We start from the raw sequence: 19,829 nt of genomic DNA on the forward strand, positions 1-19,829 counted from the left end.
TGAAATTAAATACAAGCTCCATTGTGTGAATGAAATTTATTTGTGGAACTCTTGTGACTCTTCAAAGAAAAGATATTATATATCTTCAAAGACATACATTGTCAACCCCAGATAAACAACCTCTAGTTCTGTTAGTCCAAGTGTGTTCTGTGGAACAGCAACAGCAGCCATCACCTATGAACTTGTTAGAAATGCAGGCTAAGGGCCCAAGGTCAAACCTATTGAATCAGAATCTCTAGGGGTATAGTCCAATTGTCTGTTTTTTAGCAAATATTCCAAGTAATTATGATGCATACTAAAGTTTGATACCAGTAACAATACATCGGAACAAGGGGTCCATGTGGCGAATGGTGCCCTACAAATTCAGATACTCCAGAAAAAGATATTATCGATTGTAAATTTGAACCCCAAATTGCAAGTTATAAAGTCTGAAATCAGACTTAACAGTAGTGCTACTTTTTCTATGACTAACACATATGTACATGCTGTAGATTTGTTTAGGCATGATAGCAGGAAGAATTTATTCATTGACGGACGTAAAGGCATCCGTATCTTGAATCTAGTCTTACTGTTATCATGATAAAACCAAGAGTTAGGCCTTGGCCTTTACTTCAGGGCTACCACCTAACTAAAAAGACACATCAAGTAGAAATTGCTTAGTTTCTGTACAACCAACCTAGCTTGCATAGACATTTTAATTTATAGCTGTTGAAAAGGGGTCACAGTGTCCAGCAGTGCTTGTTGAAATTTGTAATCTCAGTTAAAAAGAATATAAAGTTCCAGTGGGGGAACATCATTACTAAAATATTTAGCTATATACTACTGAAACATTCTTTAAATTTGCCCTGTAATTTATGTAGTGGATATTTTTGGATTGACTATTTAGATTTAAAGCTGTGAATATGTGTTCTGTATAGTTAGAAAACTTATTTTTAAATTCACACAGTATTTTAAAAGCATGGTATCTTTTCTGTTTATCATCTTTACTTACAAACCGTATTTTACCAATTTTGAGATTATGGGTTTTCATCTAAGCTAAAGAAAAATGTGCCCTAATGCTAAGTTGCAATTCTCTTTTTAAGAGATCTACAACTACTTTATTGAACTGCTTTTAATACTGCTCTGATGAGAAATGTATTTAAATAATATCTTAGATTGGCTCCAGGCTAAATTTTCTGTCTTTTGGTGCAAGAATATATTCTGTACTTACACAGGTGACATTAACAAATTACTGTAATATGTAAGCTATTTTTCTTCTTATATAGCATTCAAAGCTAAGAATATTATGCAAGTTTTTCACTGAGTGCATCTGAATTGCATCATTTCAAACTTGTAATACTTTGTAAACCTGCATTTAGCTTGTCAATTATTATTGATCTTTCAGAATATAGTTTAGTGATGCTTATTCATTTTAGTGGATTTTGCCAACCTTCAAACCCGACAGTGTCAGGGTTGCTCCAAATGTAATACGTATTTCCATTACAGGAAAGATGCCTCTATGGGATGTGGAGGTGTCACATGTTGAAGAGATATTTGATTTGAGGGTTTGTGATAGTTTTAGTGGACATTATAGTTAATAACAATAACTATAATTAAAAAATATCTTGAAGATTATGTGTTAGGATAAAATGTGTGAACATCCCCTCTAAAGAGAGTTTCAAGTCTCATCTGGATGTGATACTGTTTGACATTGAACCTCTGCCTTATCAGAATATACCAACTGATTAGCACTGGAATGATAGTCTTTAAATGAAACAATAAAGTAACCTCTTTCTGTTGGCTTAATCTATGTGCTAATGAGTTTGTATAATGTTGTTTCTGCGTCCCTCAAAGCATTGTTATGCAGTACAATACTTTTGAAGGAGGAAAAACAGGCACTTTAAGTTAAAAAAAATACTGATAAACTCCAATTAAAATAGAGATAAAATTAATCTTTTTTCCCATAATTTTTTTGCCAGCTGATATAACAATACTTCGTCTTTTAGGCAACCTACAAAATACAAGAGCCTAAAATTTCACCTCTGAAAATAGGATTTTATTCAGGAAGGCACATTTTGCCTCAAATATCCATATAACAGACAAATAACATGTCCACAGTGAAATAAGAATGCAGTTAAAGAAACTATTACTATAATTGAACACTATGTTCTATTCAGGTAAAAACATAGTATCTTGAACCAACCTATTTAGATGCTGAGAAAATAGTTTTTACTTCCTATCTGATTTACAGGTATGCAATAATGTGCTTTTCCTCACCATGATACTTTTAAATATACATTTTAGATTGATGGCAGCATATTTAGAATTTTCTTAAATGGCAAAAAAAAAAAAAAAAAAGTCTAGTAGGGTTGCTAAGCAATAACTGAAAATGGCCACATGGTACATTTACAAGAAACAGTAAGAAGAAAAATAAGGGAGGAGAAGGAGAGACAAAGAATAAGTATATTGTTATATACTGAAGTAACAAGAATATTGTAAAATGTGGATGAAAAATTAGCGTGTGTACTAAGGGATTCTCATTGTTGTTACCATATCAGTCGTGTAAATGGTTTGTTTCAGCTGTATTGAATCCTTTGTGCTTTAGAACAGATATATACCAAATTGGCTTTCGCCCCAGTAATAATTACTGGACTTTACCATCCCTCATCTAGTCACAGTTACCATGAAAGTCTTCACCTCATGCATCATACAATTCTACCACAAGAGAGCTAAGATTCTGATGTCGACTACCCACTTTGACATAGTTTGTTTTAGATTGCACAATCTAAAGACTTGAAGGTCTTTGACCCTATCGATGGCTGGATGATAGTTATGGCAATTTGACCTAAAATTCTTTTGTATTATAAACCAGGATATCACATGATGATAAATTATGACATTGTTTCTTGTGTGGACACAAACTTTTTAGTCCTGGGCTTTGGTCCTCCCATAGGATATGAGTCTTCACAGGCTAATTACATTTTGCAATCGTCTTCCTTACTTTTGATTTCCTTGACTAGCTATGTTATATAGTTTATAGATTAGTTTTGAAACTAGCCCCTTGGAATTCCTATCAGTTGTTTGAAGAATGTGTTTACGCTTTTCTTATTTAATCACATCTTAAACTAAAGAAATGAGAAACCTAATATTTTTATTCTTTGTTTTTTCTATCGGTAGCCTAGCAAAATTTCCAGCAAAGTAGACATTTAATAGGGGAACATTAACTGAATTGAATTCAGTTCAAGGGGAAGGTGGTCTCTAGCTTCTCTGAACTCCTAAATACCTAAGCTCTGCTCTCGTAAGTCTACTTGTGTTACAGTGAATTATGCCCATTGCACTTCCCTACTCAAACTCTAAGTTCCCTAGGAAGAATCATGCTGTATTGTATCCTAATGTATTCCACAATAATACCCAGCATTGACCTTGAGTATAGTGGTCATTTAATTACTGTTAGGTGAATTAATAAACATATATGGCAGACCAGCTTCTTATATCTGTATTTAATAACAGTATACATACACTCACATAAATGTTTAACTGCTGTAGAATAGCTCTCCTTTCTGTCCAATAGTTGGAATAATGAATTGCACCAGAATATTCTTGTTTACAAGCACATAATATTAGTGGGCCTAATAACAGTATAAGGACATTTGTCTCTGAACACATGACCAGAAAGACAAATGGAGGAAGACATTCATTATTTTGGACAATTCATGTCAAGAAGTTTCCTCTCTGTTTCCAATAAACTGATAATCAGAAGTAGGGAGGTAAATGTTGAAGCAAGTGTTTGTAGTAGAAATGAATCCTTACTCGGAGTGGCTGTGCACTCACTATTATCTCTCCACCTATAAAATTGTAGGATTATCATGAATGGGGGTCTACAAATTATGCCCCATGGGCCAACTCTTAACTGCTTATCAATTTTATACATGAAGTGTTATTAGTACATTGCCACAGCCATTTATTGTCTATGGATGCTTTCACTACAGTAGCAAAGTTGTGTCAGAGATTATATGGCCCAACAGCTTAAAATGCTTCTCTCTGTCTCCACAGAAATATTTTATCAGCTGCTTACTATGAAAATCAAATCAAATAATGCACGTCATTCCTAACACATAGTAAATTTTAAAGAACCATTGTATGTATATACGTATACATATAGTATTAGAAGTTTAAAAAATATTTACTGCTACTTGTTGCAGAACAGTTTTGTGCTAGATTAAGTTTATTGTTTAAGACTATCCTGTCCAATATGGTGGCCACTAGTCCACGTGGCTATTAAAATTTAAATTAATTAAAGTTAAACAAAATTTTTAAGTTCAGTGTCTTAGACACACTAGCTACATTTTAAGTGTTCAAAAGTCACATGTGATCAGTGGCTACTGTATTAAACAGCACGGATAGAAAATTTCCATTAACTCAGAAAGTTCTACTGGACAGCTCTAATCTAAGGTCTCAAAACTGACTAAAAAATCTTGTTGCTTTTTTTTCCTACTAACATATATCTTCTTTGCATAAAGTGAGAGATTGAAAGGCATTAAAATAAGCTAATAAAAATAGCATGTCTTATTTATAAATAAACATTGAAATATGTACATCACCAATAGAATATTTATTTATAAATATTTATAAATACTGAACAACTAGAGATTTAAATGTAGTAAATAGATATAATACAAATGTGTGATCAAGGTACAGTTTGGCAGAGAGAAAGAGAGAGAGAGATGGATTTCTTTGTGATTACTGTAATCCTCATTGGAAGAGAGCAGCAGGGTATACTCGGGAATAAAGACTCCTAACGTTGCGGTTCTCAAGCACACAGATTGGCTCTCAACTTTGTCTGCATACTGGAATCACCTAGAGATTTAGTGAGAACCACGTCCCACCCACAGAGATTCTGAATTAATTGGTATGGGGTACAGCCTGGGACTCAGGATTTTGAAAAGCTCCCTGGAGAATTCTGATAGGCATCGAAGTCTGAGAACCACTGATGTAAAATGCCTGGCCTCTCCTGAAGCCTAAAGATGTGAGGTCCAGGTAGTCATATATTAAAAAATACTCAGATGATTCTAATAATCGATTTAAGGAATATGATGACATATACTGTAATGGAGAAAAATCAAGAGTCAAAAGAGAACTTCTAGCTACTATGGATGCCAGATAAAAATAGGAGGTGTGCATGCCGGGACCAGCAGCCTCAGTATCAGCTGGGGGGGCCTTGTCACAAATGTGAGTTCTTGGTTTCCACCCCAGACTGACTGAATCAGAAACTCTTAACAAGCTCTCCCTCCAGTTAAGTCAAGTTTGAAAACAAATGTCCTGGATGCATAGTGATGGACTCATGAAACCTAGGCAGCATTTTTTTTTTTAAATTCCATGTTTATGAAATCAAAATAAAACGATTTTCTCAATTTTGTAACTATTTTTTTAATTACCAATGTATATATTTATATGTATACATACTAAAGTATTGAAGGATACCAGCATATTATGTTTATAGTTCTCAATCATGATAGAATTTAGTATTATTTTCCAAGCTAGTGTTTCGTTACTTGAAGCCACTTGATGTAAATTTTGTTAGTGTCCTTTGCACTGTCATGAGATCAGGTAACCCAAACAGAATAAATTATAGCTCAAAGCTGCAAATAAAATATTTATGTTTTGCACTTAAAGATCTCTTGTTCAAAGTGAAGTAGGAAAGTGTGCACATTTAAATAAAGTGACTAGATCAGTTAAGCAGTACTGTACTTGAATTTCAGGTACCTTTGTATCGAAAAAGGTAAATTGAATGTGAAAGAAATTCAGTCTGTGTAAGTGAAAGCTCCACTTCTTCCACAAAGGGAGTTCTTCAGGCTGTCAAACCTTCTAATTTAGCAGATCACCCAGCAGTGTTCAGCTCTCTACCCCACTTTAGCAAGTTCTCAATATGGACGTTCTGAATGATTTCTAAAACTTTATTTTGTAATATTCAAGAAGGCACATTAACAATATTGTCAAAGAAGATTTGCAGATTCTGCTTTAATGAACTGAAAGCAGCATTGGTGTTTATCCACTTAGACCTGTTTAAGATGCCTTAATATAATATACAGTCGTGTGCCACTTAATGATGGGTATGTGTTCTGAGAAATGGATCATTAGGACATTTCGTCTTTGTGCAAACATCGTAGAGTGCACTTACACACACCTAGATGGTCTAGCCTCCTACACACCTAGGCTCTATGGTACAGCGTATTGCTCCTAGTCTACAAACCTATACAGCCTGTTACTGTACTGAATGCTGTAGGCAATTATAGCACAATAATAGCTATTTGTGTATCTAAACATAGAAAAGGTACAGTAGAAATGCAGTATGAAAGACAAAACATGGTCCACCTGTATAGGGCACTTACCATAAATGGAGCCTGCAGGACTGGCAGTTGCTCTGGGTGAGTCAGTGAGTGAGCGGTGAGTGAGTGTGAAGGCCGAGGATATTACTCTGCCCTATTGTGGGCTTTATAAACACTGTCCACTTAGGCTACACTAAATTTATAAAACAACAAGAGATTAATTTAAACCCAAGAGAAAATGATTCAATCCAGAGACATAGTAAACATGAGATGTATGAGGCTGCTGCCAGCATAACACAGCGTCCTGTTTTACAACAGACTTTTTGTTTTTTAATTAAGTAGAAAGAGCACACTCTAAAACAACAATGAAAAGTATGGTATAGTAAACACATAAACCAGTCACATATTCACTTATTATCACTATCACGTCTTATGTACTGTATGTAACTGTGTTTGCTATACTTTCGTGTGACTGGCAGTGCAGGTGTGTTTATACAGTGTCACCAGAAACATGGGAGCATTGTGTTGGGCTAGTACATGGCAGCGGCGATCTCACTAGGTGAGAAGAATTGTTCTGCTCCATTATAATCTTATGGGACCACCACTGTGTATGTGGTACACCGTTGACTGAAATGTCATTATGTGACACATGACTGTATTCTTTAAGAAAAGTAAATAATAACCTTGTTCAATTGCTTAGCAAAGATTTTCTTTTCCTTCCACAGGTAATACAACAGCAAATTCAGTCAGACTTATGTTGAATATATCACAGATTCTAAACTAGCAGGGCATGAGTTTTTGAGGTTTCACTGTGTATCGATTCCATCTATTTAAAGTTTGTAGGGCAGATTCATGGTGTTTCTTAAAGGCTCTGGAAGCCCATAATGCATATCAAACGGTCTAATTACTTGCAGTGCTGTAATGGGCTAATGCTTTATAATGACTTCAAGAAAAGCAACTGTATTACACCAAATTAAAGGAGATGTGGCAAGTGGTAGACTCTTCTGAAAGTAAAAAAAAAAAAAAATGTCCTCCCCCGACCTCACCCCCAGAGTATTTGCTGTAAAAGAGAAGAAAAGCCTTGCTCTGAAGGTAGGAGGGCTCCTCCAGGCTGTCATAATCACCCTAACGGTGTTTGACTATTTGGTCAGGAGCGCTATTAACTCTGAAGGCTTCATTTCACACACCACTTGTATTTACTTGACCTATATTTCTGAGTTACTGACATAATAAAGAATGATATTCTACAAGGACATTTTTAGGCTCGCATACTAAGCTTCTTAGTAAAAAGACACGATGAATAGAATTAAACAAGGTGGCAGAAGGTAATAAATAATGGAATGGAAAGCTTTATAGTTATCTTTAGGCACACCCACAGCCAAAAGACTAATTTTAGAGCCATAACAATAATAGTAAATCTGAATAGTCCTTTAAAAATGGATAATAGCATTAGATTATTTTACTGGTATTTGTAGCACTGTCATTTAATGATAATTTATGATATGAAAAAGACTGTGCTAAGCATTTTAAATATATTAGCCTGTTTGATCTTCAAAAGTATATACCATTTTATCAATAATTTAGAAATAGGGAAACAGAGGCTCATAAAGATCAGGCAACTTTTCTAGATATTCTGCTGGAATTAGAGAAGCAACGACTCAGAGAGGCAAGGCAAACATCCCAAATTATAGATGATGTAACTGATGCTCAGAGAATTTGTAACTTTCCTAAGACTCTTTATCCAATGCATTCCTTTTTTTAACATAAATGGGATTGGTATGAAAAAGATGCTTACCTGACCGAGCAATAAGATTTCATGATAAAGGTCAAATGTATGTTCTTTAAAAGACCTGGGTTTTTAAAATGGTAATAACAGAACTAGTTGAGAATTAAATTATGAAATGAACTCTGTGTGTGTGTGTGTGTGTGTGTATGTGTGTGTGTGCACGCACAGAAGCAAATTATGTACACAACGTATATGTTGTAAGGCATAGTCATTACCTGGATCATCTTTATTCATTGTAAGGGTCATGTTTCTTTGCTACGAAATGTGTGGTCCATGAACAAACATCATGGGCGTCATCTGGAAGCTTGTTGAAGTAGACTTCCCCCAGACACAGTGCATCAGAGTCTGCATTTTGAACAAGATTCCAAATGATTCATATGCACGTTAGTGTTTGAGAGACACTGTTAATTCATGATGTTCATACTCTACAGATGTCTGGGTCTGGCTGGCCACTTCCTTGTGTCTGCACAGATACATTAATAGCTCTTAGTTTCTTTCTCTGCTGGCAATATGAGTCCCACTTAAAAATGTTGGCTTTTCTACATCATATGTTTTACTGGCATATATTCACTGTCTTTTTTAGAAGTCCTTGTGCTTTTCTGAGTTAAGTCCTTGCTGAACAACTCTTTCCAGTATTCAATTGACCCTTCATAGCTTCTTATCTCCACTGTTAAATTTTCCCAACTCTTGAGTTAAATGCTATTTGGTTAAATACTGGTTAGCCCTGCAAAATAAGCCTACAATTTGATGAGCATTCTATGTGTGTTAAATGTGAATACCATTACTTATCATAACCAAGAAAGGTGCTCAAAGGACGAAGACGAATGTTTAATATGAGCATTTTGACATTATTAATTTCTTCATCCACCCATGCACTCAACATATAATGAGTACCTACAATAGTCTAGGAAAGAGACGATGTATTAAAAAATATAATCAAATACTGACATTTATTTTATAAAAGAATGTCAACATTTTGAACATTCAGTTTGACAAAATTGAAATAAATGAGGTAAGTGATGAAATACAGAAAGAAAAGAAATTAAACTATCAGCATATAGTTTTATTTTTAAATTATACTTGCAATCCAATATCAGTACATTATTTTGCTTATATATGAGCTCTAATATGATTTCCCAACCTAATTATATACTCCTGGCCTCTGGGATTTTGAGGACAGTGGACTCTATGAATATTTATGTATGTATTTTCAAATGTGTATACCCCTTTGCAAGCATATTATTTGCATATATTTTCACATATTTGTACACAAATTGAGGTAAAGTCCAGGAAGGAAAGGAAAGTGGATTTTTCAGACAAACCTAAGTGGAGAGGGTTGTAGGATGACAATTAGTGTATCTCCATTAGGCTCCGGAAATCCTAGAAACAACTGAGACCAGTTGTACTTGAGCTCAGCTTGACTTGAAGTTAGGTGTGTCTTAGATTAGTAGAGCTGTAAGCACAGCACTCTCAGATCTGCAGTGGTAGATATAACAGGGCCCATGCAAACAGGAAAAGGATCTGTATAAGGAGGTAACACTGCTTGCCCGGACAGCTTTATCCGGGTGCAAAATGGTGGTCTCCAAGGTTCTTTGGTTTCTTCTAATTTAATTACCTCTCTTTAGCCTAAGTCTTTGTGCTGGAATCCCATACACACAGCATAATGAGGATGTGAAAAGAAGAGAACTCATCATTTAATGTTCCCCATGATGTGGCAATGGTAGAAGTTACCTGTGGCCTCATCGAAGTGTTGACATATCTTTGGTGAGGAATGACAAAGGAAAATAATTTGTTCGCTTTCTGTTGCTCATTCTTCATTCTTATAATCCTAGCATGACATAAGAATCTCCAACTGGTCAGCATTCCATGATGACTCAAAACATGACTCCATCATGTTTTCAGTTTCAAAGCAATTGTATTTACTGCATTTATCTTAGACTTTTACCCTGAACTTGGTAAAAACTAGGGGTATCCAGCCGCTAGTACCCAGAATTTATGCATCAATAATGCTTCCATGGTAGTGCTATTTCTATTCTTAATTACTTGAGTACAGTATTCAACAACATTTGAAACACCTTTAAAAAAATGTCAACACTTTTCTACATTGATACCATTGAGTTCATATCAATGTAGTAAAGTATTGACATTTCCTAATATAAATGAAGTAGTTAGGTGTTTGTCTGAGTGTTTACCTGCTTTTTTGTATATTTGAAATCCTTTATAATTTAAAAATATAAACTATACTTAAAAAACAGTAAAGGGATTATTTAGGTCATATGGCCAGATGATCTAGCATCAGTGTTCTTCAAGGCATGGCATGGTTTTCCTGGCGTGGGAGTAACCTCTTTTTAATATAATTGTTAGAACTTTTGTTCCTATCTCACTGGCCCTAATTATGTATGCAAAGTACCAAGGGAATGCTATGTGCTGATTGGCATAGAATAGGTTACCCCAACCGACCCTGTAGCAAGGGGATGGGATTACCTTGAGTGGGTGAAACAAAGCAGATTCTACCTACAAAGTCACACATATCATAAAATGAGAGAAGGAAAGGCTCTTGGGGAGACAAGCACAGCATTCACTACACTCTCCTAATTTTTTGATGCCACATCCACATATGGCTATTGGAAGGGTTCATCCACCATATGTTATCTGGCTTTCCCAGCTAGAGTTTACAAAACAAGGCTGCGTGGTCAGTGCTTTTTGTGTTAAGCTGTTTCAACTCACTTATATATCGGTCACATTCTCCCCATACTCATTTTAATTAATTGCAGTTATTTAAATTTTCACTCTGCACACAGACAGTTTACCTGTTTTCAAGGTCATATGAGAAATGTCATCAGAGTACAGCACATTAAATGATATGAGTGAGTGAGGGCAATTCGATAAATGCATTTTCATGAGCAGCAACTGATGCTCCTAAATGAAAATTTTCACTTACTTCTGAACACAGAAAAAAATGTAATTATTCTGAATTTTCCAGTTTATGATGACAGACTGTAACGATACAGTTGAAACACCTGTGCTGTGGCATGATAAAAAAATAGAGCTTGTTTTAAAAGCAGTCTGTTTCCTTGGGTTTCCCAGATGCACCAACTATGTGTCACAGAAGCAGGAGGCTTCTTGTGTGTGAATAGACTAGTGAGTCGGCCAACCTCATTGGCTTGGCTGTATGGACGAAAATATGTTAGTTTAACCTTGAATTGACCATTTAAACTCTGCTCTTTGCCTAGTCCAGGCTGCATATTAAGCATTGCAAGATACGGAGGTAGCTTAATCAAACCTCTACCATAAATCAGCCATAAAAATAAGCACTGGCAGATGTACCCAGAGACTAAAAGAAATCAGGACAACTAAATGAGAATCAGCAGTGAATCTAGAGGGATGTTATTGCATTCTGCCCCTTTCCATTTGGTTTGACAGAAATCTCCGAACAGAGACTCTGAGTGGAGTTGCTACAGACAGATGTTCAAATTCCCTTAGCCTGGCCTTCCCTGGAGCAGCAGAAAACCATTGCAGTAGAAACTGCCCAGGGTACCAAGGGCTAAAATTAATATCTGATTTTGAGGCAGGAGTTAGAGAAAATGTTTGTGGGCCTGGCTTTGAAAATTATTAAAACTTTATTAAACCTGATGATGGAAATGTTAAATCTAATACAGACAGAATGCGTGATCTGTTCCCAGGAGCACTTTGATGTTGGCAATGTAAATGTCCCCCTCCTTAATTGATGTTGACGTGGGGAAATCTGGACTCGTCCACCTGATAAAAGAGGCCAGGAATCTATAAGGGAGTAATCACCTGACAAAAGTAGGCAATAGTGTATGTTTTTAAACATTTAACTGGCATAGCAAAAATATTAATTCATCTGTAAAAGTATTTATTTCACATCACGGTTTGTCAAACTGTAGCCTGCAGGCCAAATCTGTTTGACCACCTGTCCTTGTAAATATACTTTTAATTGGAACACTGCCCTTTTGTTCACATATGTCTGTTTTTGCACTGAAATGATATTTATGATGGAATCATGTCATCACAAAGCCTAAACTATTTAGTATCTGGCTCTATACAGAAAAAGTGGGCTGAACCTTCGTCACTAACAATCTCTATCAGAAATACTTTTTTTTTTGGGGGGGGCGACAGGAGGCCATAAAAGAATGTACTTCTGTAGTTGTTACAGTGCTATTTCAACATTCATCTTAATTTCATTTATTTTTACCCAACAGAGATCCTCTATATTATTAAAGTTTCTGAGTCCCTAAAAGTGAGTTCCAATTTTTTTTTCTTTTCTTTTTTAAGTTTTGATGCTTTTTCAAGTCAAACTCTGTCTGAAATTATTTCCCCATTTCAGCGGGATGCAGAGCGTGACATCCTCCGTGTCCCAGGGAAGTACGGCATACATAATGCATGAATCTTAGGGAAGATCTGAGCCTTTGAATACACAATTATACTTTGGGCTTAAAATGGAAAGTGCCACGTTTGGAAGCAACTTGAAGTTGAAGTTTCTCAAAATATTTGTTTGCAGTTCTAATTTCAGTAATTAACATACGGATTAAAACATTTTTCTTATCTTCCAATTCCAGCAGTGAGGTCAGCACCTCACAGCTACAGGGGGAAAAAAAAATCCTTTAGAGCTTTCTGAGTCAAAGGCAGCAATAACGTGTCAGAAGCAGGCCCTTTGCAGGGAGGACAGCCCTGCAGGCTGCTGGAGGGGTGTGCCTGCACTGTGACATGGCGTGAGACGTGCTGGTTTGTCTCTTTCTTCCTGAATGCCTTATCTCGTGGGCCTCTGATGAGAGCAAAGACAGCAGAATGTCCATTTTATCTACATGACCATAAAAATGGGCAACAGTAATTTCTCCCTTTATTGTTTTCTGGCTTTTTCTACTTTTTTTTTTCCAAACCCAACTACTTAAGAGGAAAGATAGATCAACACATGCATAACCCCCAACTCTGCAACCTCTGAGCGCTCCATAGCCTGTTTCTGCAAGCTTTCTTTCAGAAGCAGAAGTAAATCTGCAGAGTATAAAGTGCAGTTCTGCTGAGGGAAGTTCTTTGAGCTTCTGGGATCCCGCACAGCAGAAAGGCTCAGTAGCTGTTTTGTGGTTTTCATTGCCTACCTGTGTTTCCTTACTATTTACAGAAATAATAAATCCCAGTTCCAGGTGGCATTGCCATTTTAAAAGAATCCCTTCCGCTTACCTCAGATCTGAAAGTTGACATTTGCATTTTTTTCCCTGTTGTTTGTAGGGGGTGATGCCTGCGATGTCTGCTATTCTGGCTTCCTGATATCAAATCAGTTCCTAGGTCTCTTGACATAAAGCAGAGCTCTCCAAAAGTGGGATACACAGTCAAGTAAAGCAGGAACTACATGGCATTTACAGATTGGCCCTGTTATCTGATCAGTTGTCACTGTGAAGCCCTTCTGCCTTGTCCGTGTGCTAGGTGAGCCGCAGAGAGCTGCACTATGGCAGAAAGTTGAGTTAATGATATAATCCATGAATGCTGCCTAGTTAAACGGATGAGTTAGAGGTAAAACTTATAAAGGACTATGAGGCTTGGGGACGTGCATATATACCCATCCATGTGAACATTTTAATTTGACCAAAGGGTCCACTGTACAAATAACCCTTTCTCGGCAGCTCATGTCAGAACCTCCTTAACTTTACCCCTCTCAGAATTGCCTTCTCTGGGTTTTATTTTGATTTTATTGCCCTTGCCATTTTTTAAGGTCTCTGAGATAAATAGTCATCTGGATTCAATTTCTAAGTTTCCTTTGAAATCATATTTTAAGGTCATCACCTTGCGTTTGTTCCATGGCTATATATTAAAGCACATTAGATGGTTGTTCTCTGATTGTCCCTAGGTCCATTTCTGTCCTTCTCTGACTGACTGTGTGTCCTAGGAGGCTGATCCTTGGCCTAAATCGCTGGGCTCCATTCACCGTTGCCTTCCACTGGCTTTGGCCAGTGGACAGCAAGAGCAGCAAATTCAGGGTAGGAGATAACAGAGGTCAGGGCATAGATCCACTTCTCCCTTGCTATGTTAGGCTGTGTAATGGTAGCCATTCCCTTTCTTTTTAGGACTACAACTCCTGCCAGGCAACCCCCCACTTTGACTTCAGCTTTCACTGAGTGTCAATACCTCTTTAGCTTCCCCTATATACCTCTTGGTGCCTCACAATTAGGGAATTTCTCTGGCTGCTAATTTCTGGGTGCCCTCAAATCCCTTGTTGATTTCTTTACACACCTCCCTACATACTAGCTAAAAAATAACAAAACAAAACAAAACAAAAACCTGACCATTTCAGTAGAATTCTATTTTTCTCCTTGGACCTAAACAATACAACTTGCTATATGCTAGGCACTGTTTTAGACCTGGGGATACAATGTGAACAAAACATCAAAAACATATGCCCTCGTGTCATTATATTCTAAATAGGAGAAACCAACAATTAAAAATACAGAAGTAAATAAATAACTGAATATGTACTGTGTTGATGGTACTATGCAGTCACATAAAAAACGATCAAGGGGATAGGGGGAACCAGTGAGGGCTGAGATTAGGTTAGGACAGTTTCAAATACAATGGTGAAGAAAGATCTTAATGAGCAGAGGCATGGAAATTGTGTTTCTGTTATGAATAGTACCCTTCTTCAGTTACTTATTGTAGTTCCACTTCAAATTGTCTCTCTTGAGTTTCATTTTACTTTATGTCTGTGACTTTTTAAAAAAAGATTTCTGAGATAGTCATTGGAATCAATTTCTGCATTTCCTTTGAGACCATGATTTAAGGACTTTGCCTTGAACTTGTTCAAAAGCTCTTTGTTGAGGACCTACACACTGGTTGTCACTCATTTGTCTTCTCAGAGGTTTAGGGACAAGAGGAGAAATGGGTCAACTACTTAGGGATACACTGCAGTAATTCAGGCAAAAGATGATGGTGGCTAGGGCTGGGTGGCAATGGTGGAAGGGATGAGTAGTGGTCAAATTCTGAATTGATTCTGAATGTGGAGGCAGCAGAATTTCTGATGGATTATATTTGGCATATGAAAGAGAAGAATTCGGAAATAAAATTTCAGTATTCCAAGATTTCTGGCCTATTGGCTGAAAGGATGGGATAGACTGCAATTAGAGTGGATTTTGAAGGGGAGAGCAGGAGTTTCACATTATGCATGTTAATTCCGAAGTGTTTATTGATATTCCAATAAAGATGTCCCAGGGGTAATTGAGTTTGAAGTTCCCAGAAGGAGTCCAGGAAGAAGATAAAAAGTTGGGAATGTTACTTAAAGCCAAGGAACTAGATGAGATTACCACGTGTGCATGGTGAGGGTGCGGTGGTGAATGCACATAGAGAAATATAGAGATCCCGTGGAAATAATCCTGGACACTCCAGTGGCTAAACTTCAGTTATTAAAGCAAACCCACTAAAAACAGGTTATGAAGAAATGACCAATGAGTAAGGAATAACACTAGGAAAGTTTGATGTCAAATGGTGCTATAAATACCTCATGTGAATAATTTCTCTTGAGGATCATAGCAAGAAAAATTTCTCCTCTTAAACAATGAGCGCTGTGTAATTTATACTCTTCCACTTTTTTTTCAACTAGTAGAACTCTTAGAACCAGATACACACACAATACACAGACATAATATATGTACATATGTAAACATAAACATATATATGTACATACATAAACATATATACATATATAAACACACATATGCTGTACTCACATTGTATATTCTATGTATATATATATGAAGATAGATGATAGATTTTGTCCAGCCCTGTGTGTGGTGGTATATTTTTATTAGCTACCTCCTTTTGGCACCTTCAGCAAGATGTAAATAATCTGATTTAGCATCACAATATATTAAAGTCATAGCAGAAATACACATCATTACTATGAAATTTCAAACACCATCTCAATCAACTTCTAGCCCTTAAAGCATATTTACATTCAATAGAAGGGTGCGCAACTGATTGCTTTAAGTAAAAAGTCTTTGGGATAGATTGAATGGGTGATTCTACAAGTAGAAGGGTTCTAGGTCTGCATCTCATTTGGATAACTTTTCTATGTGTGGGAAGGAAGAACACTGAAACTGTGCTTTCAGAGGATTGTGACTCTAATTTCCTGTGAAAATAGGAAAGAAATAAAATCCAGACTTACAGTATTAAAACACTAGAAATGACAAGGAAAGCCTTAGCTGCACAGAGAAGAAATGATGTGGAGCCTATAGTAACTTCGTTTTTATGAAGAAATGCAACATTGGAGCAGTCTGTGGAGAGTTTATGCCCTGTCACACACCACGCTGAGATTAATTCTTTGGGTGGTCCAGACACAACCTCCGCTTGAGTAGGGCAGTTTGGAATGCCAAAGAGTGAAATTTTTATCAAGTAAAAAATAAAAAAATTAAGGGAAGGGTAGCAAATTATTTTAAGACACTATGTAAGGCCTAGATTGTAAGCAAATTCTTCAAGAAAGTAACAGTATGCTAAGTTGTTTTCGGGGATGGGTATGGATTTGGGGAGTGGTAATGTAGCTTTGATGGCAGCATTGCCTATTGTTTAGAAGACCTAGAAGCGACCAAGAATGGCTCAGTGAGAACTCTGGTGGAGTTTGGACATGGTAAAAACCATGATGTCTCCAACTGTTGCCTTATAAAAGGGCTGCCTCTGAAACAATTTGGATATTGCAATGTCTCCAATACCACTTCCCTAGCCATTTTCTCCTCTTCTGTTTTTCACTCCATTGACAAGGAATAAATTACCAAGGGAGTTGCTGAGGAGTGATTTTTATGAGGATATCAGATGAGTAGCGTTTAAACGACAGGTAGAAAGTAAGCTTGAAAACAATATGGCAGCGTGCCTAAAACTCACTGATTTTGCCCAGTGTTACCTTCAGTTCTTTGCATGGTCTCCAGGGATATGCTGCCCAGAGGCGGTGTTTTCTGCTGCTTTAGCCCAGGCATACGGGGAGGAGGCCAGTCAAATCAGTCTGTCAAGGAGGGGAAATGATAGATGCGATTGCCAGCTAATCAAGTCTTCTGGTACAGAGTAGGTACTTAATGTTTGTTGAATTAATTTACAGATCTGATTAATGAGTGATTACAGTTTTCATTTTACTATTCAACTCTGTTATCATTTCTTAGCTTGCCATATCACTCTCTTATTCAATAACATTAATTAACTCACTCTGTTATTAATTCATCCAATTAGTGGGTCAGTTAGTTAACCTATCAATCAACAAATACTCATTCCCTGCCTATTAAATGCTAAGAGTTATGCTGGATTCTTGGAATGCAAATGGAAAGCCATAGTCATGATTAAAGAGATTCTTGGTAAGTCAAGACGTCAGAAAAGTAAATAATAAATCCCAACAAAAAACGATGCTGGTACAGGTACAGGAAAAGGTCAGAAGAGTATGCTCTGGTACATAATTTCAAGACCCAGTGCAAAATGAAAGTGCAGGTGCCCTTGATGAAGAATTAAGAGGTTCAGTGAGGCTATAGCAGAGCATTACCCAAGTGCAAGGCCTTTCTAAGCATGGGGCTCTGAAGTACCACCCAGGTTGCATGCCCTGAAGCTACTCCTGCAAAGGAAGATTATCTGATTATCTGTGATGAATATTTCTGGAAAGATTTTTGGAATAAGTGGCATGTGAGCTCTGATTTGTGAGAGAACTTGGTTGGATTAGGATATAAATAAGCAAAGAGTTGGACCTGTTATAATTTCTTTTTATCTGTAAAAAAGCAAATGTTGTGGCCAGGAAATGATAAATGGTTCAAAAGTTGATTGAAGGAAGAGAATGGAGTGGCCAGATTTGAGAGGAGAAAAGTAGACAAGAAGCAGGTCATGACTGCCTTTCTGCCTGTGCCTAAGTATCGGAGTAATAGCTTCCTCCTATTTATTTTAGTGAGGTTTAATTCACCACAAAAGACACAAATCTTAAGTGCACATCCCTATGACATTTTATATTGTATGTAATGTTTTAACTACCACCTATATAAAAGTATAGAATGGTGTGTTCCCTGTGTGCCTTTCAAGACAAAAGTCTAACTCCCCAGTAATCACTGTTCAGATTTTTATCACTATGCCTTTGTTTTGCCTTTCTTGAACTCCAGAGAAGTGGAGTCATGCAGTATATACTCTTCCTTTTGCTTCACACCTTATGTTTTCATGAATGACTTGTAGCCATATTTTCAGTGAATCCTTATAGTAATACTGTGAGGAAATTATGTTTAGTTCTCCTTTTTACAGATGAGGAAATTAATACCCACAATTTTGAAATAATGTCACATCACGTGATTAACCAGTAATAAAATCAGGGCTCAAAATCCATTTTTCCAACTCTAAGCCAAATTTCCCTTCCAATTTTTTTTTTCCCCCACAACTGCCCACTTGGGCATTTATAATCCAATTAAGTGATACTGCAGAACACAAAAGAACAGGAAAGCAAATTTTGAGAAAATTAAATTCTAAAACGTGAAAACTTCAGCATTTTCATTACTAATTATAATGACTTTATTATCATCATGCTATAAATATGAAAGTGGATTGGTTACCAAATATTCTATTTCTGAGTTAATACAGACAGCCACCTTTTTTCTTCAAAACAATTTTTGCAGTCCATCAAACAATAAAATAGGTAGTTGAAAAAAAAGTCACATATATTTTTCTAGACTTTTTACTCCTCTTTCACTGAAAATACCTGTAGGAATTTCTTACCAAAATTAAGGAAAGGTTTATCCCCTTAAACAGGTAAGGCTATATAACTTCAATCACATCTAATGTTAATACATATTTGCCATTTTTTTAAAAAATGCTCAGAATGTATTTTTTATTGTTTGTTTAACTTTATCATGAACCACTTTTAATTTCTTTGGAAGTCTCATTTTTGACATGTATGTAGAACTATAATTGGCTTTTACCACTGGGTAACAAAATCTTAGAAGTAGGTAAAAATGGATTTTGCATTAGTGTGTAGAGGAATCAAGTAGAAGAAATTATAACTGAATTCAGGTCTCCCACAGTATTTCTCAATGTGGATATTTAACCTATTTTCCTCATCGGCTAATCCCATTGTATTTCATGATGACCTTATCAGGGGCTTAAGGGGGAGCATTCTCTATGGATATAATTTCCTTCTAATCCCATTATCTTTCAATATCCTAACCCCTGCTTTATTCCCTTCTCCATTAAGGTTTAATTATTTCATTCTGATCTTTATCCCTTGAAATAGTTCCTCAATTCCTATCTTCTCAGTTTGTCCACCATTTTATTCTTAGTCAATTTTTAGTAATTACTGCATCATTTGTCTTTAATACGACTGTAGAAATAACAGAAACTACTCTCAGCTCAGGATAGTAATTATTGCCTAATCTTATCCATTTTAGAATCACAACATTTCTTCAGAATTCTTTGGAGAAAATAATCCCCTTTACAATCAACCATTTAACATTATATTCATTTTGCTTCTGACTTTGATGCCTCAAAAGTAAAAGCAATGTAGAAATCAATAAAGCCACAGGTCTAGAGGTGACAGTTTTCAATTGAATGCTGTCTATTACAGTCACTTAGGGAAGTTCTTTTATGAATAAGACCTAGGAACAGTGATGGAAATGTCCTAAGGGAAACTACTGTGCAATTAATTGAACTTGTTGAAAATTGTACTTTCTCTAAATTGTCTCGTACTCAAAGATTCCTTAGAGATGTACAACCAAACGAGAGACACGCCA

The 19,829-nt window shown here is 36.3% G+C and overlaps 1 protein-coding gene across 2 annotated transcripts in view; it reads left to right on the top strand.

Moving 5' to 3' along the window:
• ZNF385D (zinc finger protein 385D) overlaps positions 1-19,829 on the top strand; it is a 723,301-nt gene that overhangs the window by 349,878 nt on the left and 353,594 nt on the right. The window lies entirely within an intron of this gene.

This window comes from Rhinolophus sinicus, linkage group LG10 (genome assembly GCF_036562045.2).
Source record: "Rhinolophus sinicus isolate RSC01 linkage group LG10, ASM3656204v1, whole genome shotgun sequence".
Lineage (NCBI taxonomy): Eukaryota > Metazoa > Chordata > Mammalia > Chiroptera > Rhinolophidae > Rhinolophus > Rhinolophus sinicus.